Here is a 23,987-nt window from a genome sequence, read left to right as displayed (position 1 = left end):
TGTTTAATTCTCGACCCCAAAAGGCAGTTGGGGCCAATTCATTAAATATATTCAAGAAAGAGTTAGATATACTTCTTAAGGCTAAATGGATCAAGGGATATGGGGCGAAAGCAGGGACAGTGTACTGAATTTGGATGATCTGCCTTGATCTCATTAAATGGAGGAGCAAGCTCGAGGGGCCGAATGGCCTACTCCTGCTCCTATTTTCTATGTTTCTCTGTTTCTCCCGGACTGTTTATCACTGCGCCCCACCTCCAGTAGGTCTGTCCTCCTACTGGGACAGTAAATACCGATGAATGCTGATGAAGGAGTCTGGGACGTTTGATAATATATATGACCTACACGTGTCACTACGACACACTGTTGTTTGACTAATGTGTGTTCCACTTCTCCCCACTTTTCACCAGTCCCCAGGTGTTAGTGAGGAGGGCCTTGCAGTGTTGACTGGGCTGGGTGTTCCTCCGTCGTGTCCGAATCCAATGCCGAATCCGAGCGGTCCGCCTGGTTTTATTCTTCTGTATCTTTCTTTCCAGAGGCTTTCTGCTACTTTTCAGAGGCCACCACATTTGTGAAGGACTAGTGACACATATAGACTGGACGAAAAGGACATTAGTTTTTATGATAATCTTTACTAATATCAGCTTTTTATTTCCAAATATTTCAAATTAGAATTTGAATTTAAATTAATGAAACGTCCACGATGGAATTTGACTTGTTGTCTCTGGATTACTCGTCCAGCAACATAACAAACACACTTTCATTCTCAATGTCTCATCGTCTCTATATCCATTGTTTGATTGCACCTCTGTGAAGTGCCTTTTGACGTTTTCTTTTCTGCATTAATGGCGTTATATAAATGTAAGCTTTGATGATGAAAGTCCTGACTACACCCACCCCATTGCTGGATTTCTGTTCCCGGTTACTGAGGTTTCATACCGGCAGCGGGTGTGCATAATAATTAGTGCCAGACATTTCATTTACTGAGGGAAAAAATGATTAGATTTTACATCATTATTTTTGTTGGTCGATTCTCCGGCCCTATACATCAACAGTGATTGATTCGATTAATCGGTGTAATTTCTCAGGCAGATTTCTATCTTTTTCTCTCACTTCAGATTCGTTCCTTCCCTGCAACTGGAGTTCTGACTCACTGCTGTTTTATTTCTCAGTAAATCACAAAGCCCAAGAAATTCAGTTGGGCGCACCAGCCGTTAGCGCCTTAGAGGGAGTAGATCTCGAGCGCTAGGTGCTTATCGCCCAGGCGCAGCGCGATCTGCACCTCTCCCCAACTTCAGGACACATTTAGCGCTGGCGCAAAGTCTTAGCGCGCGCCCTGCTGCGCGCGCAGATCATGACGTCATATAATAGTGCAACGCCCTTTGTGTGCCCCAAACCGGAACTTCACTCGCGCCGGCCCATTGTGCGCCGGGCGTCCCGAGCGACTGTGAAGTGGAATGGTACACAGGCCAGCCAGGCCGGGGGGAGCGCTAATTGAAGGGCACTTACCCAGCAGTATAAAGGCCAGCCATTTTGCAGCATTCACTCTTGTGCAACGGCTTTTAGGACAGAGACCAAGGAGGAGAGTTTACTGGTTTGAACCAACGCTTGGACAGGTATTTTTGGCTCAGGCCAAAGCTTACCAATTATCTTAGCCTTCATTCAGAGCTCAGTGTTTGCCAGCATATAATGGGGGCTGCATTGGGTGGCAACGCTGAATTTCAGCCTTATGCCAGAAGGGCTTACAGACGCCGTGAGAGAGTGGCAGCCCTGGCTAGATGCAGAGGGGGCAACAGGCGTCGCCAACTGAGGCCTTACCCACGCAGGGTATACCGCCAGCAGACCTCCTATCTGACCATGTCTGCCGCGATGTGTGTTAGGAGGCTGCGATTCCGAAGGGAGGTGGTTGCAGACATCTGCTGGCTGCTTCAGAGAGATCTGCAGCCACAGCTGATGCGCAGGGCATCTCTGTCGGTGGCAGTGAAGGTGACGGTGGCTCTCAATTTCTATGCCTCCGGCTCCTTCCAATCCGCTACTGGGGACATCGCTAACATCTCCCAGTTCGCCGTGCATTGCTGCATCCGCCAGGTGACCGAAGCCCTTTTCAGAAGGAGACACCAATTCATCTCCTTCCCCATGACACTGGACAAGCAGCAGCAGCGTGCAGTGGGGTTTGCAAGAATAGCGGGCTTCCCCATGGTGCAGGGTGCCATTGACTGCACGCATGTGGCTTTGCGGGCACCTCTTGAGCATGCCGAGGATTACCGCAACCGGAAGGGCTACCATTCCCTCAATGTACAGCTGGTGTGTGACCACAGGCAGCGCATCCTAGCTGTCAATGCCCGCTTTCCAGGCAGCAGCCACGATGCCTTTATCCTGCGACAGACAACTGTGGCTGACATGTTCCAGGCACAGCCTCCCCCAAGAGGTTGGCTTATCGGGGACAAAGGCTATCCTTTGTGTACCTGGCTCATGACCCCGCTCCGCGCGCCCATGACCCCTGCTGAAGAGGCATACAACGAGAGCCATCAAGCGATGAGGAACCTCATAGAACAAACAATCGGCGTGCTCAAGCAACGGTTCCGCTGTCTCGATCGCTCCGGGGGAGCCCTCCAGTATTCGCAGGATCGAGTCTCCCAATTCGTCGTCGTTTGCTGCATGCTGCACAACCTGGCTATCCGCAGGACTCAGGCACTGCCACCTCACGTTGGACCACCACCTCAGGAGGAGGAGCAGGAGGAGCATGAGGATGACGAGGACGAGGAGTACCAGCCCAGGAGGGACGCACAAGGTCCAAGGGCCGCCCGTCGTCGGCTTATTGAACGTCACTTCTAGGCCCCCTGTCAGGGAATGGCTTGTGCCAATGATAGTACATTATTGCAGCCGCTCCGCAAGCCCTCAGCCGGTTAAGGCAACAAACACTTCAAAGATCAAACATGGACAATGTGAATAAATAAAATGCTTTATTGTACAAACTCTGGGCCCTTCCCACATGAAAACCAAAAACAGAGGAAACCCCCAAAAAACACTCAAACACATTACTCGCTCCCACAACCTGGGGAGGATTAACAAAATAAGGCAACTAAAATGGCCGTCATTGTCGGCCTTCGTCCAAAACAAACATCACATCATCGGCCTTCAAAAAACTAACATCCAATTCTTGGCCTCAAGAAACAAACACAAATGGCCACACATTCGAACATTTGGCCCGCGAGGGCGATGCCTTGGCCATCTTTGGGTGGCCCCTGCCCGCCCTGCTGCTCCGCCTCAAAGTAAGGCCATTGGCTGCTGCAAGGCTGGGGGCAGGCTCCTGAGGGGCACATGTCGTGACGGCAGATGCCCTTGGGGGTCGGCCTAGTCAAGGTCTGGGCATCGAGCGGCCGGCTGTTGATTGCTGCAGCTGTGGCTGGCCAGCATCAGTCGCTGCAGCAGCTCCTGGCAGCTCCACTGGGGGAGTGGCAGTGGCGGCTGGAGGAATGGCAGCAAGCTGGCGGATGGCAGGCGCTCGCTGGTCGCCTGAGACACTGGCACTCGCCTGGGCCAGCATTGCAGCATGCACACCAATCTGCCGAGGGACAGACTGATGTGCTGCTGCAGCGCGCCAGGTGCCCTGGCGATGCCTGGCTGACACAGCGAGTGTGGCAGCAGTGAGTGCCCGTGTTGACCTGTTCACTGCCCGCAGCAGAGCAGCCACTGACTGGACGGCACCACTAATCACCTGGCCAGCCGCTGCAAGATCTGCCCGGTATTCCACCCGACTGGTGGCCTCTAAGGGCCCGAACTCGGCCACACACTGAGAGAGCGAATCGATGGACTCAGGCAACCGTGACACTGCTGCCATGAGCTCCGTGCGCCGGCGCTCCGAGTCCGCGGACAAGTCTTCGAGGCCTTCCATCTCCTCGGCGAAGAGCATCTCCTGACTGGAGGCCGGACTCTCCCTCTGGGGAGAAGGCCGCCGAGCTGGCCGACCCTTCCTGCGTTGCTGGAGACCGCTGGGTCCAGCAATTGGACTCCCCTCCGACGCATCCCCCCTCTGGGGAGAAGGCCGCCGAGCTTCCACCCCCCTCCCGCCTTTCTGCAGCACGCAGGTCCCAGGAGCTCCCCTCCCCTTCGACACTTCCACCACGCTGCCCTCCAGGGAAGACGTCTCCCCTACATTGGCCTGGGTGGCCGCGGCTGAGGGTTCCCCTGATGGGCCACCTTCCTCTTACTCCTCCTCCTGCTCCTCCTTGGAGGGGCTGTCACTGGCAAGTTGAGGGACCTCCTCTTGACCATCTGAAAGCAGGAAGGCACAAGAGTAGCTTTAGAGTGAGGAGAGGGCGTCGGTGCGGGATGCATGAGTGGTGGTGTTCAGCGCATTGGTCGGACAGTGGCAAAGGATGTAGATCTGATGCGCAAGTGGGACGAGAGAGGTGCAAAAGGTAATGTGCTTACCATTGCTTCCCAGAACAGGGTCGGCATCTCCACATGCAACGGGCCCAATCACCCGGCGACCCATGAGGCGCTCCATGCGATGTTGAAGGTCGGTGAGTGGCTGGATATGGGGTTGTCCTCCCCCGGTCGCAGTCCGGCTCCTGCGATTATTCGCCAGCTTGGCCTGCAAGAGAAAGGACGGCCTCTAAGTACAGTGTGTCGCCGTGATCTTGTGTGCACTGCCTCCCATGGGGGAATAGCCTGGCCAGTGTGTCGCCATGATCTGGTGTGCACTGCCTCCCATGGTGGAATAGCCTGGCCAGTGTGTCGCCATGATCTGGTGTGCACTGCCTCCCATGGTGGAATAGCCTGGCCAGTGTGTCGCCATGATCTGATGTGCACTGCCTCCCATGGTGGAATAGCTTGGCCAGTGTGTTGCCATGATCTGGTGTGCACTGCCTCCCATGGTGGAATAGCTTGGCCAGTGTGTTCAGTGCAGAATGTGCAATTGATGCTCATGCCTGTGCCATAGCTGCTGGATGAAGGCTGGCCATTAGAGCTTTCAGGTCCCTTTGCCCATAATGTGAGGTGCACATGCAAGGATGAGGAGGTCATTGGAAAGGGTACTCACCCTGACAATGCGTGTGAGGTCATTTATCTTTTTGCGGCATTGGGCACCGGTCCTGGGGACATCGCTGTTGGCTGACAGCTTGCTGGCGACATGCCTCCAGGCTCTCCTGTAGCCGCGGACCGTCGCCTTCTTACCATTGTCCGGGTACAAAACATGGTGCCTCTTCTCCACAGCAGCAAGCAGCACACTCAGATCACGCTCTGAGAAGCGCTGCGCACGTTCACGGGCCTTCTCCATGTCTTCAGGTGCTATTTGGGTCCAGCAGCAGTGTTCAGGCCTAGCTGGAGGGCTCCACTATCCAGGGCGTGGCAGCAGACACAGTCGACCCTTCCCCCTTAAGAGCTGGCCGGCGCCAGGGTGTCTGCTGTCAGTCACGAGATGGCCGCACCTGCGCTGCGCCTGGCCTCGGCGCTATCGATCACCACCTCCGGCTTAGCGCCCAAAGAGAGGCGTCCAACAGCAGTTTTAGCGCTCGCCCGAACTAGTAGGGCGAAGCTAATGAATATCGGAGAAGTGGCCTAGATTTGGAGGCGGCCGCTAACTTTAGCGGACGCCCCACTTTAGCGCCCCAAAAGTGGCGTCAATGAATTTCTAGGCCAAAGTGTTGCAGCAGGAAAAAAATTGAGAAACGAGTCTATCATATTGTCAATTAATAATCTGATATCCTGTTGGATACTGAAAGACAGAGGCAACTAATCACGTTAAAACTGTTGCCGATTCTCAGTGATTTATCGCTCTCCGAGAACTATAAATCATCACATTTCTTTGCCGTTAATGACTGAATCAAGATGCTTACAGAATATTCAGCCCATGTTCAGAATTGGTCACAGTGATGGATTTCATCGCTCAACAACTGGGAGATCCCATTACTGAGCAGATCCATTCCTTCTCATTCTCAGTGTTGACCTTTCACTCCGCTGCTCAATATATTCGTTTTTATTATTTACAGATAATCACTGAGCTCGTGGAGCAGGGAAACCGGGTGAACTGTTCCCAACTTCTCCTAACTCTGGTGATATAGAAAGGCTCTCGGGCGCGAAGGGTGATGTGGGAATCCTTTGTGAAAATGCGACATGCGGTACCAAAGTTGGACAAAATACTGAAAGAAATACAAGAAGTTGGTACGGTAAAAACACACCCGGAATTCAATTTCAGATTCAAACAAACCATGATTTTCTATAATATTACACAGATCTGATTTCATGAACGCTCATTAATTTAAACAGGTTCTGATCCTTTTGATTATATGAACATCGCACGAGGTTTATCTGAAGTGCCCGGTCACCTGAAAGGTAAGTGAGGAAATGGTGACTTCAAACCGTGTATTTAACATCTGAGAATCTGAATGATTGACTGTACCCGTTTGTTTAGAGCTTGGCAGAATATGGGAATCAGAAGTTCAAAGCATGGAAAAATATGATTGGATGTCATTTAGATTTATTGTCAATACAAAGCTAGTTGATATAAATTCAAATTCAAATTCAGACAATTTCTGATGTTTCAAGTATTATGCGGATGTTGCAGTATTTCATTAAATCCAGCTGATGATCTCTGTCACTTGTGAGGTGTTCTAAACACCTGGCAGAATCCTGTTACACTGTGGAAAACGAAACACAGCTGTTGGATCCTGATACACTGCAAAACACCATAATATGATTGAATTCTCATTAAGATGGAAAGTGAAGTAATTGACTCAGAGACCCAGAGAGTAGGGTCCTGAATTAAATAAAGAAAACTACGATGGTATGAGGCGCGAGTTGGCTAGGATGGATTGGGGAACGTTACTTAAAGGGTTGATGGTGGATAGGCAATGGCAAACATTTAAAGTTCGCATGGATGAACTACAGAATTTGTTCATCACTGTTTGGCTTAAAAAATAAAGCAAAACTGTGACTCAACCGTGGCTAACAAGGGAAATTAGGGATAGCATAAGATCCAAGGAGAGGACATATAATTTGGCCGGAAAAAGCAGCAAACCTGAGGATTGGGAGCAGTTTAGGGTTCAGCAAAGGAGGACGTGGGGATTAATTAAGAGGGGGAAATTGATTTAAGAGTAAGCTTGCAGGAAACATAAAAACTGACTGTTAAAGCTTCTATTGATATGTGAAGAGAAAAAGATTGGTAAAGTCAAGCGTAGGTGCCTTGCAATCAGAATCAGGGGAATTTATAATGGGGAACAAAGCAATGGCAAACAAATTAAATACATATCTTGGTTCTGTCTTCACAAAGGAGGACACCAATAACCTCCCAGACATGTCAGGGAACATAGGGTCTAATGAGAGGGAGGAATTGAATGAAATCAGTATTTGTAGGGAAATTGTGTTAGGGAAATTGACGGTATTGAAGGCCGATAAATCCCAAGGGCCTTATAATCTACATCCTAGGGTACTTAAGGAATTGGCCATCGAAATAGCAGATGCATTGCTGGTAATCTTCCGAAATTCTATAGACTCTGGAAGAGTTCCCATGGATTGGAGGGTAGCTAACGTAACCCCACTATTTAAATATGGTGGTCGAGAGAAAATGGGGAATAATAGACCGGTAAGTCTGACCTCGGTAGTGGGGAATATGCTAGAGTCCAACATAAAAGATGTAATAGCAGAGCACTTGGAAAACAGTGACAGGATCGGACAAAGTCAACATGGATTTACAAAAGGTAAATCATGCTTGACTAATCTACTGGAATTTTTTGAGAATGTAACTGGTAGAATAGATAAGGAAAACCAGTGGATGTGGTGTATTTGGACTTTCAGAAGGCTTTCGATAAGGTCCCGCATAAGAGATTAGCATGCAAAGTTAAGCACACAGGATTGGGGGTAAGGTACAATCTTGGATAGAGAACTGGTTGGCAGACAGGACGCAAAGTTTTGGAATAAACGGGTCTTTTTCGGAGTGGTAAGCACTGACTAGTGGGGTACTGTAGGGATCGGTGCTAGGACCCCAGCTATTCACAATATACATAAGTGATGTAGACGAGGGAACTAGATGTGTGTGCTGTGAGGAGGATGCAAAGAAAATCCAGGATGATTTGGACAGGCTGTGTGATTGGGCAGATGCATGCCAAATGCAGTATAATGTGGATAAAATCGAGATTATCCACTTCGGTTGCAAAAGCAGGAGGACAGATTATTATTAGAACGGCAAAAGATTGGGAGAAGGGGAAGTGCAACGAGACCTGGGTGTCCTTGTGCACCAGCGCTGAAGGTAAGCATGCAGGTGCAGCAGGCGGTTAAGAAGGCAAATGGTATGTTGGCCTGCATAGCGAGAGGGTTCGAGTACAGGAGCAAGGATGTCTTGCTGCAGTTGTACATGGCCTTGGTGAGACCACACCTTGAGTATTGTGTGCTGTGTTGGTCACCTTCTCTGAGGAAGGATGTTCTTGCAATGGAGAGAGTGGTACGAAGATTCACCAGACTGATAACTGGAATGGCAGGAATGACATAGGAGGAGAGATTGGGTCATTTAGGCCTTTATTCGCTAGAGTTTAGAGGAATGAGAGGGGATCTCATTGAAACTTATAAAATTCTAACAGGATCAGACAGAATAGAGGCAGGAAGAATGTTCCCGATGGCGGGGTAGTCCAGAACCAGGGGTCAAATTCTAAGAATAAGGGGTAAGATAATTATGACTGCGAGAGGCCGAATTTCTTCACCCAGAGAGTGGTGAACCTGTAGAATTCTCTACCACACATGGCAGTTGAGGCCAATTCACTAAATATATTCAAGAAGGAGTTAGATATATTTCTTAAGGCCAAAGGGATCAAGGGATATGGGGAGAAAGCAGGGACAGGGTACTGAATTTGGATGATCAGCCATGATATAATTAAATGGAGGAACAGGCTCGAGGGGCCGAATGGCCTACTCCTGCTCCTATCTTCTATGTATTGATACACACCTGGCAGGATCTTGATACACTGTGAAACCCCATACAAACCTGGCAGGATCCTGAAACATTGTAAATCCCCACACACACACGGCAAGATCCGGATTCACTGTGAAAGCCCCTACTCACCTGACACTGTGAAATCCCATATACACCTGACAGGATCCTGACATAATGTGAAACCCCATACACACCTGCAGAATCCTGATACAAAGTGAAACCACGTACACACCTGACATGATCCTGATACACTGTGAAACCCATTACACACCTGGCAGGATCCTGATACACTGTGAAACACCATACACACCTGGCACCTGGCAGGATCGTGATACACTGTTAAATCTCAGACACACCTGGCAAGGTCCAGATACACCGTGAACCCCGATGCACCCCTGGCAGAATCCTGATACAATCTGAAACACCATACACACCTGGCAGGATCCTGAAACTTTGTGAAATCTCATAAACCCCTGGCATGTTACTGATACTCTCTGAAAACCCATGCACATCTAGCGGGATTCTGATACATTGTGAAATCGCATGCACACCTGGCAGGATCCTGATACACAGTGAAACCGCATACACACCGGCAAGATCCTGATACACAGTGAAAACCCTTACACACCTGACAGGATCCTGAAACACTGTGAAACGCCATACACACCTGGCAGGATCCAGATACACAGTGAAACCCCATACACACCTGGCAGGATCCAGAAACACAGTGAAACCCCATACACACCTGGCAGCATCCTGACACACTGTGAATCCCCATACACACCTGCGGGATCCTGATAAACAGTGAAATCTCGCACACACCTGACAGGACCCTGATAGACTGTGAAACCCCATACACACCTGACAGGATTCTTATACACTGTGAAACCCCATACACACCTGGCAGGATCCTGATACACTGTGAAAAAGGCATACACATCTTGTAGTATTCTGATATACAGTGAATCTTAATACAAAGCTCCTCTGTGCCACGCAGACACTCTGGGATCACAAAGTGCCTTCAGCCAGTTATTCAGGGTTTCCTGCAGCCCTAGAAATCTGTTCCAACATAAAGTGCAGGGAAAGATCTGGAGACATGCATAATAGTAAAATGTTATTGCTTCTCAGCACACAATAAGATTTCGGAAATTTCATTAACTGATCTGAGAAGATGTACAGGTGTTCACACAATATAACATTATTCCGTGTAGAAATGTGAGAAATGTACAATGTTCAGGGTGAGTAGGATGTTTTTGGCTATCTTCATAATGGTATTGAACGAGAGACCGTCATTCTACTCCAATAATAGTCCTTTAAATCACGTGTATTTTAACCCAATGTAATGACTAACGGAAACACATTTTAATTTCCCAAACCTACATTATAGGAAACTTATACCAAATTGAAAAAAACTGAGTAAAATTATTGATAGAACAGTTCAAATCGACGGTGAATGTTTTCTGCTCTAACATTAAACTGGGTGAAATAGGCAGCAGTCCTATTTCTAATTATAAAGCAAAATACTGCGGATGCTGGAAATCTATTTCTAATGCTAATCGGTGATAATACCGGACTGTTATAAAAACATATTTAGTGATTGTATGTGTAAAACTGCTGATAAAATGTTTGCAATTTCGGAGATAAAATGTAATCGGAGAATGATTAGGGGCAGGAAAATACCATTCGGGTCAATCAAGTCTGTCCCTGTTAGAGAGATGAAGCCACCTAACCCTCCTCTCAGAATATCCACAAAAAAACATTGTCAATTGTCTCTAGACCTCACTAACACTGCCCTTTAGTGCCCTTCCCTGGTAACTGGTCTCCCCGCTGTATTACCCTTTGGGTGAAAAAAGTACCCTGATTTCCATTCTTACTTCTGATTTTGAATTTTATCCGCTTTAATTATTTTGCTACTTGTTTCCTGCACTAATGTTGTGAATTCCATGAAAACGTTCCAATACCGATGCCTCTTGCCCGAAACAAAATACATAAAACACACACAACCTTAAATCATCTTCCTGATTCCCCTCTGTACCATCAGAATGCCAGTAACATTTACCTGTGTTCAGGTAACTATAGCAGTGCAGGTAATACCCCAGACAACTGTCAATTCACAGTCTGCCCCTCTCTCTATACACAATACACCAGATAACCTGCCCGAGTCCAGATATAATACCAGTGGAACTTCTATTAAGAGACAGAGAGGATTAGGGAGGGAATTCCAGAGCTTCGGGCCCCGGAAGATGAAGGGGCATCCGCCAATGGTGGAGTGATGAAAATCGGAGATGCACCATAGGCCAGAATTGGAGTAAGGCAGAGATCTCTGCGGTTGCTAGGGCTGGAGGTTAAAGAGATAGGGAGGGACAAGACCATGAAACAATTTATAAATAAGAATGAGAAAATTAAAACCAAGGCGTTGTTGGATCAGAAACAAATGTAGTTCAGCGAGTGCAGGGGTGATGGATGAACCGGAGTTGGTGCAAGTTTGAGTTGAGGTTTGTATTGGCTCAAGTTTACGGAGGGTACATCGTGGGAGGCCGGCCATGAAAGCATTGGAAAAGTCGGGTCTGGATGTAACAAAGGCATTGATGAGACTTTCAGCAGCAGATGAGTTGAGGCAGTGGCGGAGATGAGCAATGCTTTGGACGTGGAAGTAGGCAGTCTTGTTGATGAACAAGATATCGGGTCAGAAGCTCAGATAAGGGTCAAATAAGCCCCCAATTAGAACTTCTGACCACTTAGTCTGTTTCAAACTCAGTTCACACAATACCCCAGCGAACATACCTACGGTCTGATACAGGAACAGTGGACCTTCTGACCATTTAGAATCTGTCCCTCTCCCAGTGCACACAATCCTCCAGATAACTATCCCACGGTCTGATACAATTACAGTTGGACTCCTGGCCATTCAGTCTGTCCCTATCCTTCTTCTCGTGTCTTCTAGCTGCTCCCTTTGAAGATTGATCAACGAGGACCACTACTGTTGTATAACCAGGATCATGTGTGGATTTGTAATGAGATGTCTACAATACAAAGCAGGGCTAATGGCATTAACCATCAGAGGGAAGATATCACTTTCATAGAAACCTCCACGTTCAGTGAATATAATCAAGTGAGAATTTGAAACATTTCTTATCCATTGTTCACTTTCCAGCGAGGTTTCCATCAACTGAGTTTTAATTTCTACACGCAAATCTATTGAAGTTGCGTATTAAATCTTGCAATGTTTTACTGAATAGTGAAATGGTATTGAGAAGTTGTTTTATGTCAATGCAATTAACATTGAGATCCACTTTCTGTCTGTTCTAATTGAAGATGTTCAACAGAAACACAAGGAAACACTCCGGGCACAAACTGAGACACTGAGAGTGAACAGTATCCTAATGTTGGAGAAGGTTAAGTTTTTCCAGCTGGTTGATCGATACACTGAGTTAACGGTCATTTCTACTGTTCGAGATCGGACACTTGTAGAACATGAACTGCTGGCAAGAGGCCGAGACCATGAAGAGTGGAGAGAGAAACATCTCCGGAGAGAACTGGAAAAAATCCGAACAGATCAGTTGTTCCAGAGCAGTTTTTCCCAGAGAAAATCCAAATCTGGGAGTTCAGGAGCAGTGAGCGGAGTCCCGGGGATTGGAAAAACAACAATCGTACAAAAGATTGTTTATGACTGGGCGACTGGGAAAATATACCCCAAGTTTCAATTTGTTTTCAGCTTTAAATTCCGGGATTTGAACGCTATTAACTGTAGAATAAACCTGAGCAACCTGATACTCTTTTTCTATCCTTACTTCGGGAAATTTCTGGGAGAGCTCTGGAAGAACCCAGAGGGATTGCTGTTTATATTCGATGGTTTGGATGAATTCAAGGTCAGGATCGATTTTGCTGACAATCGGAGAAATAAAGAACCTCAGCACATGTGCACAGATCCCGAATGCTGGTGTGAAGTGTCTGACATTGTGTACAGTTTAATACAGCACAAGCTGCTCCCAGGATGTTCAGTGCTAGTGACCAGCCACCCCACTGCATTACATTTATTGGAAAAGGCTAAGATCAGTGTCTGGGCTGAAATCCTGGGATTTGCTGGTGAAGAACGGAAGGAATATTTCAACAAGTTTTTTCAAGATCAGGCGGTGGCAGCAGCTGTTTTCAAACATGTGGAGGAGAACGAGATCCTGTACACCATGTGCTACAACCCTTCCTACTGCTGGATCCTCGGTCTGTCACTGGGATCCTTCTTTAAACAAAGAGACAGGAAAGAGCAGCGAGTTCCCAAGACAATCACCCAACTATATTCCTACTATATCTACAACATTCTGAAAAACCATGGCCGAGAGATTGATAGCCCCCGTGATGTGTTACTGAAGCTTAGTGGAATGGCCTTCACAGGAGTCTCCGAGAAGAAGATTGTGTTTAGAACTGGAGATTTGATCAAGTACAATCTGCAACCTTCCCAGTTCCTGTCTGGGTTCATGATGGAACTTTTGGAGAGAGATGATTCTGCCCAGAGCGTGGTGTACACATTCCCACACCTCACCATCCAAGAGTTTGTAGCCGCCCTTGCACAATTCCTGACTCCAGATCCCGGGGACATCCTGAAACTCCTCCATGAAGCCCACAGCAAGGAAGATGGGCGATTTGAGATATTTCTCCGTTTTGTTGCTGGCCTCTCCTCCCCACAGGCAGCTTGGCCCCTGGAGGAGTTTCTGGGTCCATTTCTTCATCAAACCACCTGCCGAGTGATTGATTGGGTGAAGGAGAAGGTTTAAGGACCGATTGGAAACTCAGAGCGTGAAATTGAAAAAAGGAACCTCCTGAACACATTCCACTACCTGTTTGAGTCTCAGAATAAAGCACTGGCTCGGAACACATTGGGATCTGTGGAAGCACTTACATTTCGTGGATTGCGACTGACCCCAATTGACTGTGCTGTTCTGTCTCATGTCATTGGACTCTGTGATACAATAAAAGACCTCGATCTACAGAACTGCTCCATTCGGTGTGAAGGAGTCCAGCAGCTGGGACCTGTACTGCACAAATGCCGAGTGTTGAGGTAACTGTTTCTTTGTCGCTAACTTGGGAGAATTGCAGAACAGTCACGGATTGTGTTGTTGCTCCATAATGAAGAGAAAGTAGCAGTTCAGTTAAACCAGAGCGAAGCAGATTCAACACACATATGACCAATAATAAGAGGATTGGCCAGTAATTCTCTAAGGACTTGTGAATCTAATATGGATCCTTGTGAATAAGGAGGGATTTTACAGTCTTTATCCAATCAGCAAATACTGGTCGCTGAGTGCCTGATAATTTAAATACAATAAATTATATTTAATATGGCTGGACAGCGGGATGTAAACATAAAATTTAATCCAGCAGTAAAGATAAAATTTATTTAAAATATTTTCCATATCCACCATTTCAACTAGAAACAGGAGAGAAACCCGAGATTAAATCACTAACAGTTTGATATTTACTCCAATACCGTGCAGGGTGTGTCTTGTCCAGGGGGAAGTTTCCTGGATTGGGAATATTGGGGAATCACAAATTCTTTCAGCTGTAAATGATTACAATTATTCACAATCCTGAACATTGAGTAAAGATTGATATTCAGGATATTAAATCTGCCGGTAAAAATGTTCCAATATAACAGGTTTTGGGGCCTCGCACACAGCGAGGGTGCACTGCTACCGGTTTACTTGGTAAACCGGTAGCAGTGCACCCTGGAATTACCCATAATCCGCCCCTTTGTGTGAGGCCCCGCTCAGGAGGGAACATCCGAAATTCCACCAAAACTTTCGGGCCAGTTACACCTGAATAAATGTAGTGCCAGTTTAATGGGGAATGAAGTGAGAAACGTCCTTCCACTATAAACTAGGAGAACAGGGACATTTAAAACGTGTAACAGGACAGAATAAACTCTATTGCTGCTATTGACAAACATTCACTATAAGCCCTCTGACTCCCACAGCTACCTGGAATACACTTCCTCCCACCTCGCATCCTGTAAGGATGCTGGTCCATTCTCCCAGTTTTTCTGTCTCTACCGCATCTGCTCTGACGATGCCACCTTCCATACTAGTGCTTCCGACATATCTTCCTTTTTCCTCAACCGAGGTTTCCCCTCTACCATGGTTGACACGGCCCTTGATCGTGTCCATTCTATTTCCCGCATTTCTGCTCCCACCCCTTCCCCTCCCTCCCAGAAGCATGATAGGGTTTCCCTTGTCCTCCCCTATCACCCCACCAGCCTCAGCATTCAGCGAATCAACCTATGCCATTTCCGCCATGTCCAGCATGATCCCACCACCAAACACATCTTTCCCTCACCTCCGCTTTCAGCATTCAGCATCCCTCCATGACACCCTGGTCCACTCCTCAATCAACTCCAACACCCCTTCCCCTTCCCATGGCACCTTCCTGTGCAAGTGCAGGAGATGCAACTCCTGCCCTTTTACCTCTTTCCTTCGCACTGTCCAGGGCCCCAAACACTCCTTCCAGGTAAAACAGCGATTTAGTTGTACTTCTTGCAATTTAGTATACTGTATTCACTGCTCACGATGCGGTCTCCTCTAAATTGGGGAGACCAAATACAGATTGGGTGCGCACGTTGCAGAACACATCTGCTCAGGCCATTGGTGTGTCCCCGAGCTTCTGGTCGCCTATCGCTTTAATTCTCTGCTCCACTCCCACTTCGATCTCTCCATTCTCGGCCTCTAACACTCTTCCAACAAAGTACAACATACGATCGAGGAACAGCACCTCATCTTTCAATTAGGCACTTTACAGCCTTCTAGACTCAACATCGCGCTCAACAATTTCAGGCCTGAATTCGGCCCCTATTTTATATTTTTCATTAATTTTTTTCCTTTTCACTTTTTACTCTAGCATGACAGCGTAGATGATTCTGCCATTCTCATTCACACCTCATCCAGATTCAACTTTTGTTTCTTAACTTGTCCCATTACCATCTCATTTTGCTTGCACCATCATCCCTTTTGTCTTTTAATCTCTCCTGTCTTCCACCCTATCACAGACCTTCCCTTTTGTTCTTTCCTCAGCTCTGCGCCCCCCCGCCATGCCTTGCCCTGCCCCTCCACTTGCTTAAAAATCTGTTACATCTGTTACATTTTTCCAGTTCTGACGAAGGGTCCTTGACCTAAAACATTAACTCTGTTTCTCTCTCTCTAGATGCTGCCTGACCTGCTGGGTATTTCCAGCATTTTCTGTTTATATTTCAGTATAAATTCTCCCTGTTATAGAAAATCCTGGGGGACGGACTTTACAGCAGCAGTTGGCGCCGTTTCACAATATAACTCACCCCGAGATATTATACAGATTATTATAATGCACAGAGTATGAAGTACAGGGAATCATCGCTTTATTATTTAATTCTGGGGAAATCGCCCCATTCCCATAAAATCCGGGATGTAAGGAACATCAGAAATGAGACAATTTTCCCCAAACATCTCAGGCTGGTACTGAGATCCAGGAGGGTAATTCTGATCATCAGGGAATGCGACCGGACTGAGGGACATTTAAAGGCTTCACACAGACAGCACCTTTTTTATTAAATACTTTTACTGACAGTCCCCGAATATATGGGGAGTTGGACAGAATGAGATTCATTCCCAGTGACAGGAATGGCAAAATTATGCAGGGGCTGGTGGGTCGGGTGGGAAGCTGGGTTTTTCCCCAGCAGGTGGGGACCCCGCTGTTAACCCGCCGCCATGCGCATTTCCCAAGTGTTAGGTCAGTCAACACTTAGCAGACCCGACACGCAGTGGCGGGGAATGCAATTCAAGTCTGTATGACACTGTTACCAAAGGATTAACTACTATTTCCAGCTCACCTTCAGAGTTTACCAAGTTGCCCACGTGGTGCCTGGTACTCGGGGATCATGTCAGGTGAACAGGGCGGGAGTTGAATGGCCCTGGAATCATCCCATTACTTGACAGCTGGAAATGTTCTATCAAAGCTCCCGTCTCACAGCTGTTCTCTTTCCAATCGCAGAAGCATTTGTTAGACAGATTGAGTGTTATGCAGGTTGAAAGTCTTTGGAGCAAACACTCTATCCAGTGACCCCCCTCAATGGGACAACCTTTTTCACCATTGATAGATCTCTTATGTCAACAGAAGTTCACCTGCCATCTATTATATCAGAATGAGTATCGTTTAAACTTTCTCGCCTTGGGCCTCAGAGTCCCACCACAATCAGCCCCAAAAACCTGCAACACCAGGAGCACCAACAGCCACAACAACAACAACCTGTTCTGCAACTCCTGATGCTGCACAGAAAAGAGGGCATCAACTCCCGACCACATTGCTGATCGGGACGCCAGAGTTGGCCTCACCGTGGCCAGAGTTTCTTCACTTGATGCTGTACGCCCTGGATGCCACATGATGTGCCAGGTTGCCAACAGACCACACCAAAATCATAAAACATCCCTACAATGCCCAAACCTGTCACTCTCATCAGCATTGCGGGGTGTACCGTTATGTCTCACCATTCACTGCAACTCACTAAGCCACTTCCAAAGGTGCACATAACTCTTTCGAAGAAATGAAAGTGTTGAAAATAGATTTCAATGGTTGACACCACATTTTCAGAAGCTTCATATGAACATTGGCTAAAACAGATAATTGCCTTCCCTTGTGTGTTAGTTGGTATGATTGGATTAGGATGAGCGTGAGTGTGAGGGGTGACTAGTGAGTTGGGGATGTGATAATATAGAAAGAGAGGGATGGGTGGAGGCACAAGGTAAGTTGGTGTGAGTAAGAATTTGCAGGAGTAGGATAGGGAAGGCAGAGTGATGGGGATGTGATGAGTGGCACAGCAGGATGAGGTTGAGGATGGCTTTGCAGTAACGTTTTCTGATCTACTGAGATCATTGAAGGTTTTGTGCCACTGCAGCCTGATCCTCCTGACGACATCCCTGCTTGACTCCCACTGTGCAATGTGCAATGTGCAACCAGGCTCTGCTGGGCTCTTCCGCCCATTGGAAGTGAAGAGAATCTCCCTGCATGCTGTGGCTCCGCTCATAAGCATATGAAGGGAGTTATGGGAGAGCCTGGGTGCAGCAGTGCTCCTCTGTGCAGAGGTTGTCAGTGTTTGAATCACCTCAATACTGTAGAACACTGACATCACAAAGGTCAAATTCAATGAGCGCGTCATCAAATGACGTTATCAAACCCGCTTCCTCCAATTCTCCAGAGCGTGGACCCGAGCCTGGCCGCACCTGACCCACCCACGACCCTGGCCGCACCCGACCTGCCCCCGACCCTGGCCGCACCCAACCCGCCCCCGAACCCAGCCGACCCGCCCCCGGCCCCGACCGCACGAGACCTGCCCCCGACACACCCCGCATCCGACCTGCCCCCGACCCGCCCCCGACCCCAGCCGCACATGACCTGCCCCCGACACCGGCCGCACCTGACCCACCATCGACCCTGGCCACACATGACCCGCAACTGACCCCAGCTGCACACGACCCGACCCCGACACCGGCCGCTACCGACCGGCCGCAAATGACCCGCCACAAACCCCGGCCGCACACGAGCCGACCCCAAGCCCGGCCGCACCTGACCCACCACCGACCCCGGCCACACCTGACCCGCCACCGCCCTTGGCCTCACCCGACCCGCCACCGACCCCAGCCACACTCGACCCTCCACCGACCCCGGCCGCACACTCCCCGCCCCCGGCCCCTACCGACCGGCTACACACGACCAGCCACCGGTGCCAGGCCGCACCCGACCCACCTCCGGCCCCGGCTGCACCCGACCCACCACCGACCCCGGCTGCACGCGACCCACCACCGACTCCGGCCGCACCTGACCTACCACTGACCCTGACTGCACCCGAGCCATCACTGACCCCGGCCGCACCCCACCCACCAGAGGCTCTGGCCGCACCCGACCTGCTACTGATCCCGGCCGCACCCAACCTGCCACAAAATCTAGCTGCAACTGAGCCGTCACCGATCCTGGCCACACGCGAACAGCCACCGTCCCCGGCCGCACCCGAGCCATCACAAACCCCAGCCGCACCAGACCAGCCGTCGACCCCGGCCGCACCCAACCAGCCACAGACCCCGGCTGCATTCGACCCTCCACTGACCCCGGCCACACACAACCCGCCCCCGACACCGGCCCCTACCGACCGGCCACACCCGGCCACCAGACCCAATACCAACCCGACACCGACCGCTACCAACCGGTCATACCCGACCTGCCACAAAGCCCTGCAGCACCCGAGCCACCCACAACCCCGGCTGCACCTGATCCGGCCCCGGCCTCACCCGACCTGCCATCGACCCCAGCCGCACTCGAAACTCCACCGACCCCGGCCGCACCGGCCCCGTCCCCGACACTGGCCGCACCCGCCCAGCCCCCGACACCGGCCGCTACCGACCGGCCGCACCTGACCAGCCACCGACCCTGGCCGCACCCGACCAGCCACTGACCCCGACCGCATCTGAGCCATCACCGACCCCGGCCACACCCGACCAGCCATTGACCCCGGCCGCACCCGACCCACCCCCGACCCCGGCCGCACCCGACCCACCACCGACCCCGGCCGCATCCGACCCGACACTGACCTTGGCCGCACTCGACCCTCCTCCGACCCCGTCCACACCCGATCTGCCACCGACCCAGACCGCACCCGACCCGCCACCGACACCGGCCCCACCCGACCCGCCACTGACCCCAGCCGCTCCTGACCCGCCTCTGACCCCGACCACACCCGATCCGCCATCGACCCGGGCCGCACCCGACCTGCCACTGACCCCGGCTGCACCCGACCCGCCTCTGACCCCGGCCACACCCGATCCGCCATCGACCCCGGCCACAGGCGACCTGCCCCCGACACCGGCTGTTAACGACCGGCCGCACCCAACCAGCCACCGACCCCGGCCGCACACGACCAGCCTCCGACCCCAGCTGCACCCAACCCACCACCGACACCGGCTACGCACGACCAGCCACCGACACCGGCCGCACCCACCCCACACCCGGCACCGGCCCCACCCGCCCTGCCACCGACACTGGCCGCACCCGACCAGCCACCAACCCCGGCCGCACCCGACCCGGCACAAACCCCGGCCGCACCCGACCCACCAGCGACCCCGGCTGCTCACGACCAACCACCGACCCCGGCCACACTCGCCCCGCCCCCAAAACTGTCCGCTACCGACTGGCCACACCCAACCAGCTACCGACCCCGACCGCACCTGAGCCGTCACCGACCCCAGCCGCACACGACCAGCCACCGACCAAGTCCACACGAGACCCACGCCCGACCCCGGCAGCGCCCGACCCTCCACAAACCCCGGCCGCTACCGACCCACCACCAACCCCGGCCGCAACCGACCAGCTGCCGACCCCGGCCGCAACCGACCCACCACCAACCCCGGCCGCACCCGACCACCAACCGACCATGGCCGCACGCGATTCGCCACCAACCCTGGCCGCACCTGACCAACCACCGACCCTGGCCGCACCCGACCCACCACCGACCCCAACCGCACCCGACCCATCACCAATCCCGGCCACACCCGACCTGTCACCGATCCCGGCCACACCCGACCAGCCACCGACCCCAACTGCACCCGAGCCGTCACCGACCATGGCCGCACCCGACCAGCCACCGAACCCGGCCACACCTGACCCGCCACTGACCCCGGTCGCACCCGACCCGCCACCGACCCCGACCACACCCGAGCCGTCACCGACCCTGGCCGCACCCGACCAGCCACCGACCCTGGCCCCACCCGACCCGCCGCCGACCCCGGTCGCACCCAATCAGCCAGCGACCCTGGCCGCACCCGTCCCACCCCCGACCCCGGCCGCACCCGACCTGCCACTGACACCGGCCCCACCCGACCAGCCACCGAACCCGGCCGCACCCGATTCGCCAACAACCCCGGCCGCACACGACCAGCCACCGACCCTGGCCGCACCCGACGCACCACCGACCCCAACCACAGCCGACCCATCACCAATCCCGGCTACACCCGACCCGTCACCGATCCCAGCCACACCCGACCAGCCACCGACCCCGACCACACCCGAGCCGTCACCAACCCTGGCCGCACCCGACCACCCACCGACCCCGGACGCACCTGACCCGCCACCGACCCCGGCCGCACCCGTCCCGCCACCGACCCCGACCACACCCGAGCCATCACCGACCCTGGCCGCACCCGACCCGCCACCGACCCAATCAGCCAGCAACCCTGGCCGCACCCGTCCCGCCCCCGACCCCGGTTGCACCTGACCTGCCACTGACCCCGGCCGCACCCGACCCACCACTGACCCCGGCCGCACCCGATCTGCTGCTGACCATGGCTGCACCCAACCCGCCCCCGACCCCGGCCGCATCTGACCCGCCACTGACCCTGGCTGCACCCGACCAGCCACCGACCCCGGCCGCACGCGACCTGCCACCGAGACCGGCCGCACCCGAACAGCCACCGACCCCGGCTGCACCCAACCCGCCACCGAGACCGGCCACACCCGACTAGCCACCGACCCCGGCTGCACCTGACCCGCCCCCGACCGCAGCCGCACCCGACCCGCCGCCGACCCCGGCCGCACCCGACCCTGGCCGCACCCGACCCACCACCGACCCCAGCTGCACCCGGCCCGCCACCAACCACGGCCACACACGACACACCCTGGGACAGAAATCGTATTGGTTAACCAGGTTGCTAATGTCCTGAATTACTTTCAGTGATTGCTGTAATATCCGAGAGAGACAAAATATAGCAGATCTGGGATTTGACTCAGTTTGTTTCTCACTCTCTGGTTGTGTTTAGACTGGGGAACAATAAACTGGAAGATTCAGGAGTGAAACTAGTGTCTGCAGCTCTGACGTACCCGTATTGTAAAATACAGAAACTGGAGTAAGTACCAGGCTGTGTGAGATTGTGTTTATAATAACTGGATTTCCAAGATTGTACATTATTATTAGAATCAGTGATATTGTTATTAATAAATTCTGGTGATTTACTCTGATTCCTGTAATTTCTTTCTCTGATCCCCAGGCTGGATGATGTCTGTCTCACAGATTCTTGTGCCAAAGATCTCGCCTCTGATCTCAGTACAAACTGGTCACTGACAGTTCTGAAACTGGGCAATAATAAACTGGGAGATTCAGGAGTGAAACTACTGTCTGCGGCTCTGAGGAACCCAGGCTGTAAAATACAGGAACTGGGGTAAGCACCAGACTGTGTGAGATTGTGTTTATAATAACTGGATATCCAACACTCTGCATTATTATTAGTATCTATAATAGTGTTATTAATAAACTCCTGGAATTTACTCTGATTCCTGATATTTCTCTCTCTGATCCACAGTCTATGGGAAGTCGGTCTCACAGATTCTTGTGCCAAGGATCTCACCTCCGCTCTCAGTACAAACCCATCACTGACAGTTCTGAACCTGGGTAGTAATAAACTGGGAGATTCAGGAGTGAAGCTACTGTCTCCGGCTCTGAGGAACCCGGACTGTAAAATACAGGAACTGTGGTAAGTGCCAGACAGTGTGAGATTGTGTTTATAATAACAGGATGTCTGACACTATACATTATTATTAGTACCAATAATAGTGTTATAAATATATCCTGGGGATTTACTCTGATTCCTGTTATTTCTCTCTCTGATCTGAGGCTACGGGCTGTCGGTCTCACAGATTCTTGTACCGAGGATCTCGCCTCAGCTCTCAGTGAAAATGGCTCACTGACGGATCTGGACCTGGAATCAAACTCCTTCACAGACCGATCTGTCCCCGCTCTCTGCCGCCTCATACTGACCTGCATCAGGCTGGAGCGGATCATGTGAGTGTCTGTGTTTAAGTTTACTGTAATAAATACAATGTAAATGGGATTCAGTAAGTTAATGGGTAATATTTGTCTGCAATTATTATTTAAATATTAACCCCAGTCTCCCTGTTAGTTACACTGGTGTTCAATCTGTTTATTTCCTGTTTAATCTTTAATCTGTTTCAGGCTGGGGGGAATCTGTTCAGCCCAACGGGAAAGAAACTCCTGAATTCGCTGCAGGGAACAAGAGCCGGATTGAGTGTGGAGAGTGAATATTTCAATTGAAGACGTCACTGCACTCATTATTTGACCATTTTTGGCCTTTAATTTGATTTTAATTTAATTTGAGGGTTTCCATCTCGAGCTGAGTGAGCGCCATCTCCAATTGTGAGGTCAGATGCCCAGCCACAGGATCACAAGACTCAGCCGCCCGGCCCCACAGTGCTGCTTCTGCAGGATATCCAGGGCTGAATGTTCCCCAATGGGGCACTGGGTAAATGCACAGACAGGAAGGGCCCAGGGTGGGGCTCAGTGTGGGCTGCAGTGGGACACTGACAATTGAACTCAGTGTTCCTGGGTGTCTCTCCCAGTGAGGAGTCGGACTTTGTAGCAAGTGTGCCCGTGTATAGTGTGTCTCTCCTAGTGAGGAATTGGACTCTGTATCAAGTGTCCCTGTGTACATTGCGTGTCTCTCCCAGTGAGAAGTCAGGCTCTGTAACAAGTGTCCCTGTGTACAGTGTGTGTCTCTCCCAGTGAGGAGTCAGACTCTGTAACAAGTGTCCCTGTGTACAGTGTGTGTCTCTCCTCGTGAGGAATTGGACTCTGTATCAAGTGTCCCTGTGTACCGTGTGTGTCTCTCCCAGTGAGGAGTCAGACTCTGTAGCAAGTGTGCCCGTGTATAGTGTGTGTCTCTCCTCGTGAGGAATTGGACTCTGTATCAAGTGTCCCTGTGTACAGTGCGTGTCTCTCCCAGTGAGAAGTCAGGCTCTGTAACAAGTGTCCCTGTGTGGTGTGCTTCTCTCCCAGTGCGGAGTCAGGCTCTGTAACACGTGTCCCTGTGTACAGTGTGTTTCTCTCCCAGTGAGGAGTCAGACTCTGTTACAAGTGTCCCTGTGTACAGTATGTTTCTCTCCCAGTGTGGAGTCAGACTCTGTAACAAGTGTCCCTGTGTACAGTGTGCGTCTCTCCCAGTGCGGAGTCAGACTCTGTAACAAGTGTCCCTGTGTACAGTGCGTGTCTCTC

General features: G+C 51.0%; 1 pseudogene across 1 annotated transcript in view; it reads left to right on the top strand.

Annotated features, from left to right (window-relative positions):
- The window catches only part of LOC147092556 (uncharacterized), a 143,995-nt pseudogene extending 120,464 nt beyond the window's left edge, over positions 1 to 23,531 (top strand). The window contains exons 7-16 of the transcript XR_015074993.1: positions 5,991 to 6,162; positions 6,268 to 6,333; positions 12,239 to 13,976; positions 16,183 to 16,276; positions 19,776 to 21,149; positions 21,695 to 21,828; positions 21,970 to 22,140; positions 22,282 to 22,452; positions 22,593 to 22,760; positions 22,932 to 23,531. The product of XR_015074993.1 is annotated as an uncharacterized LOC147092556 (transcript). The remainder of the gene's footprint in view (positions 1 to 5,990; positions 6,163 to 6,267; positions 6,334 to 12,238; positions 13,977 to 16,182; positions 16,277 to 19,775; positions 21,150 to 21,694; positions 21,829 to 21,969; positions 22,141 to 22,281; positions 22,453 to 22,592; positions 22,761 to 22,931) is intronic.
- Positions 23,532 to 23,987: the final 456 nt, after the last annotated feature.

The sequence above is a fragment of the Somniosus microcephalus genome, unplaced genomic scaffold (assembly GCF_052327205.1).
Source record: "Somniosus microcephalus isolate GS21.2 unplaced genomic scaffold, FLI_Smic_1.0 unresolved_chr2, whole genome shotgun sequence".
NCBI classification, from domain to species: domain Eukaryota; kingdom Metazoa; phylum Chordata; class Chondrichthyes; order Squaliformes; family Somniosidae; genus Somniosus; species Somniosus microcephalus.
The sequence above is the reverse complement of the archived record's forward strand: the minus strand, read 5'-3'. Positions and strand labels throughout refer to the sequence as shown.